This window comes from Coenobita brevimanus, chromosome 5, assembly GCF_032717465.1.
Source record: "Coenobita brevimanus isolate Jiangsu-jjx chromosome 5, ASM3271746v2, whole genome shotgun sequence".
NCBI lineage: Eukaryota > Metazoa > Arthropoda > Malacostraca > Decapoda > Coenobitidae > Coenobita > Coenobita brevimanus.
This window is the reverse complement of record NC_136958.1, coordinates 30,082,310-30,093,326: the sequence shown is the minus strand read 5'-3', so window position 1 is coordinate 30,093,326 and position 11,017 is coordinate 30,082,310. Positions and strand designations below refer to the sequence as shown.

At 42.5% G+C, this 11,017-nt stretch overlaps 1 pseudogene; it reads right to left on the bottom strand.

Annotated features, from left to right (window-relative positions):
* Positions 1–3,763: 3,763 nt before the first annotated feature.
* Positions 3,764–4,896, bottom strand: LOC145399272 (small subunit ribosomal RNA; annotated as a pseudogene).
* Positions 4,897–11,017: the final 6,121 nt, after the last annotated feature.

Genomic DNA, 11,017 nt, shown 5'->3' with positions numbered 1-11,017 from the left:
TTTTGATACAGTAATTCACAAAGGCTCGCACACGCAGCAGTGAAACACTCTGTGTCTGTTTGTCTGTCTGTCTGTGTCTGACTGTCTGTCTGTCTCTGTCTCTGTCTGTCTGTCTGTCTGTCTCTGTCTGTCTGTCTGTCTGTCTGTCTGTCTGTCTCTGTCTGTCTGTCTGTCTGTCTGTCTGTGTCTCTCTCTCTCTCTCTCTCTCTCACTGCGTTTCTTTATTATTCATATTTTGTCACCCGTTTTCTCACCTACTGTATTTGGCCCACTGTGCGGTTCACATTTTTCAGCTTGGGGAGGTTTGTATTCTTGGTTAAAGCACAACAGCGAGCGCATACGGGTGTGTGTGTGTGTGTGTGTGTGTGTGTGTGTGTGTGTGTGTGTGTGTGGTGAGGAGGTTGGAGAAAGGAGGTATATATATGAAGTGCGTATATGAAAAAAGGGTGGGTGTGAAGCTGAGGACATGTTTGGAGACGACGGTGTGTGAGAAGGAGAAAGAGAAAGCATAGAAAGATATGAGGGTGAGGCGGTTGTGAAGACAAATAGGTAGGACAAAAACGCCGGTGAGGGGGATAGAGGGGTAGGAGTGAGTAAGGAAGACAGCGAAGGAGGGTATGAGGAAGGAGGGAAGGAGAGTGTTAAGGAGGTGAGGAAAGTACGACGGAAAGGATGCTGTGAGAGAATTATTAAGTGGGGCAGGGAGCAAGGGAGAGAGGAGGGGGGGATACAGTAAGTGAGGTATACTGTAAGTGTGAAGGAAAGAGGTACTATAAGCTTAAACGAATAACGAACTAACTGGGAATCTTCTTGTTTTGGGGGAGAAATCTTACCATGGAAACAGATTTGAAGGCTAAACAGTACTCAGATGAGGAGCACAACACACACACACACACACACACACACACACACACACACACACACACACACACACACACACACACACACACACACACAGCATTCCACCCCCCAGCCTTCACTTTCCACATTTCATCCACCTTCCCCCATTGAGAGACGTGGTTTACTTCTCCGCAATGCCCTGTTTTGTGGGCTCCTTCGTTATTTTTCCTTCCTTTGTAGGTGAAGTTATCAGGGGCTTAATGGACGATGGAAGGCAGTCTGTTCCGAACGAGGGGACTGAAGATATAGTGAGAAAAATATATATTATAATTGGTTCGTTCGTCGTGGGGCTTTGTTGTGTGCGTGGGGAGCTGTGTGTGTGTGTGTGTGTGTGTGTGTGTGTGTGTGTGTGTGTGTGTGTGTGTGTGTGTGTGTGAGAGAGAGAGAGAGAGAGAGAGAGAGAGAGGAACACAGACAGACAGACAGAGAGAGGACAGGGGAATGGAATATGGGTATCTGTCAAATCATAACAGCCAAGACTCTGACAAGGAAAATAAAAGTAGAGGACGAAAATTTAATAACGTGACGCTGAGAGAAAGACGAGAAGATAGCTTAAAAAAAAAGTAAGATTAATGGTTGTAAGAAACAGGGGTGAGAGAGGGAAGCTGGAGAGAGGCTGGCTGCTTCTCTTATTTGGTATATCTGGTAGGAAGCAGCTCTTGGTGCGTGGGTGAGAGGGGTACTGAGACAGATAAAGTAAAAATATTGCTAAAGCACACACACACACACACACACACACACACACACACACACACACACACACACACAATTGAATCTCCCTTTTGTTTACTTACTAACACTGCTAGCAATAATTTCTCTCTCTCTCTCTCTCTCTCTCTCTCTCTCTCTCTGGATAACTGTAGGACGAAAGTTAAACCATTCTCTATCACAAAGTCATATATACAGTATGGTTATTAAATTGCCACCAGATGATTTTATTATAGTTACCTCGAGAGAGAGAGAGAGAGAGAGAGAGAGAGAGAGAGAGAGAGGTGGACATTAAAGGGAAATAGAAAGAGAGGAGGAGAGAGAAAGGAAGGAAAGAGAGAAGGGAGTGGAAGATAGACTGACAGTGGGGTGGTGAAAGGGAGTGGTGTAAAGTAGATGAATATGGATTATAGGGCAGGAGGGGGGGGGAGGTGACAGGGGGAAGTAGAAAGTGTGTGACAAAGGGATCGAGACCAGGAAGCATTTTTTTTTCCTTCAGGAACACTTAGTTATCCATACTTATTGGCAAAGTCCGTTTGAGGACCTCGAGAAAAGAATCTGCAATGTCGCGTCTTCATCCTCCCAAATAAAATAAGGTATTATGGCAGGTTTACGTTAGGTTAGGTCTAAGTTGATTAGGTATAGGTTGGTTAAATGTCAAGACACGGCGTTTCTGATTATTATTTTGTTTGATTAACAGAATTTTTTCATTTATTCCCGAGCGAAGGTGCGACGTTGCCCAATCATTTCCCGCTGAAATCGCTTCGACGATGCCTGTATGACTGAAGTACCAAGTGTACTTGAAGAAAAAAAAACACGCAACAAGGAGGGGAAAGAGGGAGTGATGATAAGGGAAGCAGGAGGAAATAGAAGGCTGGAGAAGGGGAGAGGAATGGAGAGAGGCAGAACAAAGCCAGGAACGGGCAGGTATGAGAATACCCCTAACGTAGATCGATGTCCATAACTGCATACATAGAGTAATATCATTCTGGCCTGCGTGAGGCTGGTTTACGCTGCTCGGGAAGTATCACTGGGGATAGGCAATGCCATAAGCTTTCATTAATTAAAATTAGGTGTCCAGGGAGGGGGGCGGGGAGGGAACAGAGCTGTTGCGTTATGGCTGGCGTGACCTTGGCCTGGAAAAGTGTACTGGGACTGGAGTTGAAAGTTGAGGAATAATAAGATAATGAAGCTGGCACAGAGGAAATGTTTGTCCCAGATTACAAGCTACCTGCCTGTAGTATACAGTATATTGTCAAATGGGCTCACACATTTCCAATCATATGCGCATGTGCTTCCAAAACTACACACACACACACACACACACACACACACACACACACACACACACACACAGGCACGCACGCACGCACGCACACATATATATATATATATATTATCTGTCCATCTATCTATCTATCTATATATAATATATATATATATATATATATATATATATATATATATATATATATATATATATATATATATATTCATTCATTCATTCATTGCCAGACGCCATAAATCCCAAACGGGGTGGCCAAGGGCTTAGAGTTAATTGTTTTACAGGGAGGGGCATAATCCTTCACCAACCCCACTTAACACGTAGGGAGCATGTTTGGTTTCGATATATTGATATCACCCAGCATTGTACATAGTTTCATGGCTTAGAGGAAGGACAGGCAGGAGAATCCTGTTGTCACCGGCAGTTGAGTAAGAAATTCCACCTATCCCTCTGCCATGAACTCTGAGTTATCTGTTTTACAGAGAGGGGTACAAATCCTCCACGAACCCATTTTACATGTAGGGAGCACGTATGGTTTGGATATATGGGTATCACCCAGCATTGAATTGCAACTTATCCCTCTAAGAAGAAGTTGCGAACTGGACACCAATTAATGGAGATCCGTCGACTAGTTAATAGGCCAGAGTCATGTTCGTTATCGGAATTAACCAGACAAATCGCTCCACCAACTAAGAACGGCCATGCACCACCACCCACCAAATCGAGAGAGAGCTCTCAATCTGTCAATCCTTCTGGTGTCCGGGCCTGGTGAGATTTCCCGTGTTGAGTCAAATTAAGCTGCAGGCTCCACTCCTGGTGGTGCCCTTCCGTCAATTCCTTTAAGTTTCAGCTTTGCAAACATACTTCCCCTGGAACTGAAAGACTTTGGTTTCCCGGAAGCTGCCAGCTGGGTCATGGGAATAACGCCAATGGATCGCTGGTCAGCATCACTTATGGTTAGAACTAGGGAGGTATCTGATCGCCTTCGAATCTCTAACTTTCGTTCTTGATTAATGAAAACATCCTTGGCAAATGCTTTCACAGTAGTTCGTCCTGCGATGGTCCAAGAATTTCATCTCTAGTGTCGCAATACGAATGCCCACGCCTGTTTCTATTAGTCATTACCTCGGGTTCTGAGGAAAACTGACAAAATAGAACCGAGGTCCTATTCCATTATTCCATGCATAGACATTTAGGCCATTCATGTAGCCTGCTCTGAGCACTCTAATTTTTTCAAAGTAAACTTGCCAGCCACTCGGGACACTCGATGAAGAGCACCCCGGGCGAGCCAGCGGGGCCTGGGCTGTTAAATACCAGGCTGTTCGGAGCATGACAGTAGACACCGGGAGGTGTACCACCAGTTTGGAATTGTAGTCCAACTACGAGCCTTTTAACCTCAACAGCTTTAATATACGCTATCGGAGCTGGAATTACCGTGGCTGCTGGCACCAGACTTGCCCTCCAATAGATCCTCGATAAAGGATTTAAAGTGTGCTCATTCAATTGTGAGGCCTTGGATGAGTCTCACATCTTTATTTTTCGTCACTACCTCCCCAGGCCAGGAGTGGGTAATTTGCGTGCCTGCTGCCTTCCTTGGATGTGGTAGCCGTTTTTCAGGCTCCCTCTCTGGAATCGAACCCTGATTCCCCATTACCCGTTATAGCCATTGTAGGCGCATAACCTACAATCAAAAGCTGATAAGGCAGACACTTGAAAGATGCAGCGCCAGTGTGGATATTGTGCACTCAGCTCAAAGTTATCCAGATTCATCACAGGCAGGTTACGGACCGAGATCCACCGACCGGTTTTAAACTAATAAAAGCGCCCTTCCCTCTCGGTCGGGGACTCTGTGTGCATGTATATATATATATATATATATATATATATATATATATATATATATATATATATATATATATATATATATATATACATATATATATATATATATATATATATATATATATATATATATATATATATATATATATATATATATATATATATATATATATATATATATATATATATATATATATATATATATATATATATATATATATATATATCAGTACTACAGTACCAACTATTTATATCCTGCGTGAGCAAAAGCATTTAAACATACACCAACAGATGTAAGGACCCGTACGCACAGGCCCACACCCGCCCCTCACACACACATATGTAAGAGTATTGATATATCAACAGAGTACATCCTATTAGGACATGAAACATACACAAAGAAATGTAAAGACACACACGCACACCCACACCCACACAGACACCCACACCCACACGCACACTCGCTCCCCTCCTCCCGCACAAAGTATTGCCAGAAGAACAGCGTATATCCTGCTCGAGCACAAGCACTTAAATATACACTAACGAACATAAAGACACACACGCACACCCACACTCACATCCACAAGCACACCTACCCACACCCTTTCCCACACACACACCCTCCCCCTCTACACACACACACTCCAACCACAACACCTACGGGCTTTTAGCAGTTCCTCTTCTTCTTCTTTTTTCTTTTGTGGCGAGAGCTTCCTTGTTTCCTACCTTCAAACACCAGGTGACCACAAAGGCTTTCTCTGTGTGCTATAAAAACATGATGGCTCTCTTTGGTGATCTTAGCCTAGATGGGCAAGGAGGCAAAATGTAGGTCAATAGGGTCATAGTCTTCCATGTATTGCAGGTGTGTTTATGGGGGAAGAGGGGCGTTGTGTGTGTGTGCACGTGCATATGCGTGTGTGCAGGCGTGTGTGAGCGTGAGCTCATGTCTTCTTACCTAATTGTTCTTACCTAATTGTATCTTTACAGGAATGAGTCAAGCTCGTACTGTCCCGTGTCTTAAACCATATTTATCATACATATCCTTGAAATTGTAAAGTGTTTTGGCACACACTATTTCGTTCGGTAGTGCATTCCACTGATCAATTGCTCTATTTGGGAAACTAAATTTCCTTACGTCTTTATCACCTCTCTTCTTATGCAGTTTTTTGCAGTGTCTTCTTGCGATCCCTGACGTATGGAAGCGAGGCGTGGACCTTGCAAGAGGGGAACAAGTCAAGAGTGAGAGCAGTGGAAATGAGTTACTTGAGAGGAGCATGTGGAGTGACGTGGAGGGACAGGTTGACGAATGAAGAAGTGAAGGAACGTTGTGGGGTAGATGTGGATGTGGTTGAAAAGATTAGGTGGTTTGGACATGTGGAGAGAATGGAGAATGAAAGACTGACCAAGACGGTGTATGTAGGTGAGGTGGAGGGAGGGAGAGGGAGAGGTAGACCGAGGATGAGGTGGAGGGATGGAGTTGAGAGGTATATGAGGGAGGGGGGGATTAGTTGGGGGGAGGGGAGTCAAATGGTGGGTGACAGAGTGACTTGGAGGCGTTTTGTCTGCGGCCACCCTTTGCGGGATTAGGGCGTCGGGCTATAGATAGATAGATAGATAGTCTTCTTGCTGATGCTTCCCCATAGGTTAAGTAATCATTTATGTCTATTTTCTCCTTCCCTGATATGCATTTATATACTATAATCATGTCACCTCTTTTCCTTCTTTCCTGTAGTGTTGGTAGATTCAGTTTATTTAGTCTTTCTTCGTAGCTTAGGTCCCTTAAGCTTGGTACCCATCTTGTAGCGGCCCTTTGAACTTTTTCAATCTTGTCTATGTGTGTTTTCAGATAAGGACTCCAGACTACTGATGCATACGCCAGGGTTGGTCTGATGAATGATGTTATTATCTTTCTTAGCATGTCTACATTTATGTATGTGAATGCTATTCTCATATTTGCGAGCAGTGTATACATGTTCCGTACCTTCTCAATGATGTGGTCAGCCGGAGATAGTCTGTTATTGATAATCATACCTAGGTCCTCTCTTTCTGAAGTGTGTAGGGTTTTATTTCCTAACGTATAATCCCAATCAGGTCTTTTTCGACTTTTACCAAACTTGATTACATGACACTTGTCCACAATGAATTCCATTTCCCATGTATTACTCCATTCATGAAGTTTATTTAATTCTTCTTGTAGGTCTTTACAAGAGTCTGTTAGTAATTCTCCTTTGTATTTTTGCATCATCTGCAAACATATTTAGATAGCTTTCATTTCCAGTGTTACTGTCTATATCATTTATATACACTAAAAACATGATTGGTGCCAGCACTGAGCCCTGTGGTACTCCACTAGTCACTTCATTCCATGATGAGTAATTTCCCCTTAGTACTGTTCTCATTTCTCTTCTTATGAGAAAATCTTGCATCCAACAATACAGTTTGCCTCGAATTCTTCCTTGATGGTACAGTTTCCATAGAAGTCTTTGGTGTGGTACTGTGTCAAATGCTTTCTTGAAATCTAAATAGATACTGTCCACCCATCCTTCTCTTTCCTGTAACGTGTCTGTTACTCTGTCATAGTAGCTCAACAGATTAGTAACACATGATTCTCCTTTTCTGAAACCAAACTGTCTTTCTGTTATCATATTGTGTTGTTCTAGATTATTTTCCCAAGCTTTTCTTATAAGCTTTTCTAATACCTTGCTTAAAACACTGGTTAGTGATACTCGTCGGTAGTTCAGTGGATTTTGTCTATTCCCTTTGTTGAATAAGGGAACAATGTTTGCTTTCTTCCAAATCTCAGGTAGTTTACCTTGACTCAAGGGTTTCTTGAAAATTAAAAATAATGGTTTACTTAACTCCTTTGCACATTCACGTAGTACCCAACATGAAATTTCATCAGGACCATTTGCTTTTCCTTTGTCTAATTTACTTAGCTCTTTTTGTATTACTTTTTCTGATATTTGTATATCTGGTAGTATGTGTGGGCATGCATGTTCTACATAATCCCTCTCAATTTTTTTTTTCCTCTGTAAAAACTGACTGGAATTTCTTGTTTAGTGCTTCACAAATATCCTTCTCTTGTGTATAGGTGATTCCCTCGTCCGTAATGGACTGTATTTTATCTTTTACTTTGGTTTTCCTTCTGATGTAGCTGTAAAATAGCTTCGGTTGATCACTGCTTTTATTCATGATATCCTCCTCAAACTGTTTTTGGGCTTCCCTCCTTATTCTTGTATAACCATTTCTTGCCTGTTTGTAATTATTATATGCCCTTTTACTATTGTGTCTTCTGTATCTATTGCACAAGAAATCTCTTTTTTCTTATGATTTCTTATATTCTGTATTGAACCATTTGTTTGTTTTCTTTTCTGCTTCTTTGTTCTGTGGGATGTGCTTCTGGACTCCTATTTCATAAAGTTCGCAAAATTTTTTATAAATAGCATTTAAATCTTGTCCTCTAAGCTCCTTTCCCTAATCAGTTTCTAAGAAGTACTTCTTTAGGTCATGATAGTTTCCCTTTTTATAGTTTAGGCTCTTTTTGTAATTTTCATTGCTGTTAACTATGTCATATGCTATCCTGTGTGTGTGTGTGTGTGTGTGTGTGTGTGTGTGTGTGTGTGTGTGTGTGTGTGTGTGTGTGTGTGTGTGTGCGTGTGTGTGAATTTATATAAATATATATATATATATATATATATATATATATATATACTGTATATACAGATATATATATATATATATATAGATATAGAAATATATATATATATATATATATATATATATATATATATATATATATATATATATATATATAGATACATATATATATTGCTCGTGACTGGGAGTCGAACCCAAGACTTCTGGATAAAGGTCAGTAGTCAAGGCCCTAGGGAGTTATGAGGAGGGTTTTGTGCAGATTTGTCTACAAGTACCAAATTTGGCTCTGATGTAGACCAGAACATATTTATTTTATTTTTGGAGAGCGCCAAGCCCAGCGCTCACTCGGGCCGCCATGTTGGCCAAATCCAAAATGGCTGCCAGCCGATACATGATTGTATCACAACTTCGTAACCAAAAGTCGTAGAATCATGAATGAACTCACTTTATACAGGTTTTTGACCTCAAGGATTCCAAATTTGACCTCTGTTTTGACATTCTTGGTCATTATAACTCCCCAATGGCATATAAAACTTTAAATGAGATCAAAACTAAGCCAAGTAAACACAAAGTTCTATTTAAATCATTTAATGTTGAATTCTCGAAATTCTCCAGGCCCTATATGGCAGTTTTGTCTCCAAGCACTAAATTTGGGCCAGATGTAGACCAGAACAGACTGATTTCAATTTTCGAGGCCTTTGCCTTTTGATGTGAACAACATAAATGTGGGCACTTGCGAGAATGCTACAGCACAAGTGTGTTACAAGGGTGCTGAGCACCAATGACATAGGAACTATAAGAAAACATCACTACTGCAAGATCTAATTGATTCTAATCTAGGTATCGTCATTGTTCACACATCCACCTTCACATTTGCACAACCCTGTGCAGCGGACTCCAGCCCTACAGCATTTCCAGTTTCCTGTGCAAGATCTCTCACAGCCACAGTGCAGGAGAATGGAACATGCCTTACTAGCATCTGCAAGTGATGTCCAGTATGGTAACCAGATACCATTGTCATCTTTCTGCCAGCCCCAATCACTGAAGTCGGGGATTTCCTGGCAAACTGAGGTTGCTTGATTCCAATAAAAGCTTGCCTGAAGCAGTGCCCTCTTTATGTGCTCAAACAGCGCTGCTTGAGTGGGTGGTATGTTCTCCAGCGTTTTTGTACCACTTGTAAAAAGACGGTGCCTGGCTTCTTTGACACTGGCCAAACCACATCCCTTTCTGTACATGATTATCACAAATCGTTCCAGCTTCTGCATGTGCAAAGACTCAAGGGTGAAGAGTTTGGGGTCATGTGTGGGGGCCACCAGTGTTTCAGTAAGTCCTGGGGTGCTTTGCCAAGATGCCCAGGCAGTCTTTTTGCCACATCCAATGAACTGTGATGTCGTGTCACATCCTGTGAGGGCATGGAAGAGTGGCAGTGCCAGAGACTTGGAGGGTCCAAGGTGAGAGCAGATATAATGGATCGGAATGTCACGGATTTTTTTTTCCACTACCAAAGCCCACCCACAGCTGTGAAAGTCCAAGTGTGGTGAAAAAGCATACAGCAAGAACCACCACATCACTGTCAACGGTACGAACATAGGCTGTCCTGTGACCCTGTGCTGCAGCATGTGCCAGGTGAAGGAATATCCTTGTGTCTGCCTCAGGGTGGTTACATTGTTGGAGAGCTGAAACATCACAGGGTCTATTGGATGGCACATTCTCAAACTTTGTACTAAGAAGGAGTCTCCCACCTACATCTTTCTTGACAATCTTCTCACTGAGGAAGGAGAATAGCTCCTTTTTATTATCCTCATGTTTGAGGAAACCACTATTCCAGTCATGCTTTGGGATCCGTGTGGGTGGGCTTTGGTAGTGGAAAAAAATTCCGTGACATTCCCATCCATTATATCTGCTCTCACCTTGGACCCTCCAAGTCTGGCACTGCCACTCTTCCATGCCCTCACAGGATGTGACACGACATCACAGTTCAATGGATGTGGCAAAAAGACTGCCTGGGCATCTTGGCAAAGCACCCCAGGACTTACTGAAACACTAGTGTCCCTCACCCATGACCCCAAACTCTTAACCCTTGAGTCTTTGCACATGCAGAAGCTGGAACGATTTGTGGTAATCATGTACAGTACAGTAAGGGATGTGGTTTGGCCAATGTCAAAGGAGCCAGGCACCATCTTTTTACAAGTGGTACAAAAACGCTGGAGAACATACCACCCACTCAAGCAGCGCTGTTTGAGCACATAAAGAGAGCGCTGCTTCAGGCAAGCTTTTATTGGAATCAAGCAACCTTAGTTTGCCCGGAAATCCCCGACTTCAGTGATTGGGGCTGGCAGAAAGATGACAATGGTATCTGGTTACCATACTGGACATCACTCGCAGATGCTAGTAAGGCATGTTCCATTCTCCTGCACTGTGGCTGTGAGAGATCTTGCACAGGAAACTGCAAATGCTGTAGGGCTGGAGTCCGCTGCACAGGGTTGTGCAAGTGTGAAGGTGGATGTGTGAACAATGACGATACCTAGATTAGAATCAATTAGATCTTGCAGTAGTGATGTTTTCTTATAGTTCCTATGTCATTGGTGCTCATCACCCTTGTAACACACTTGCGCGGTAGCATTC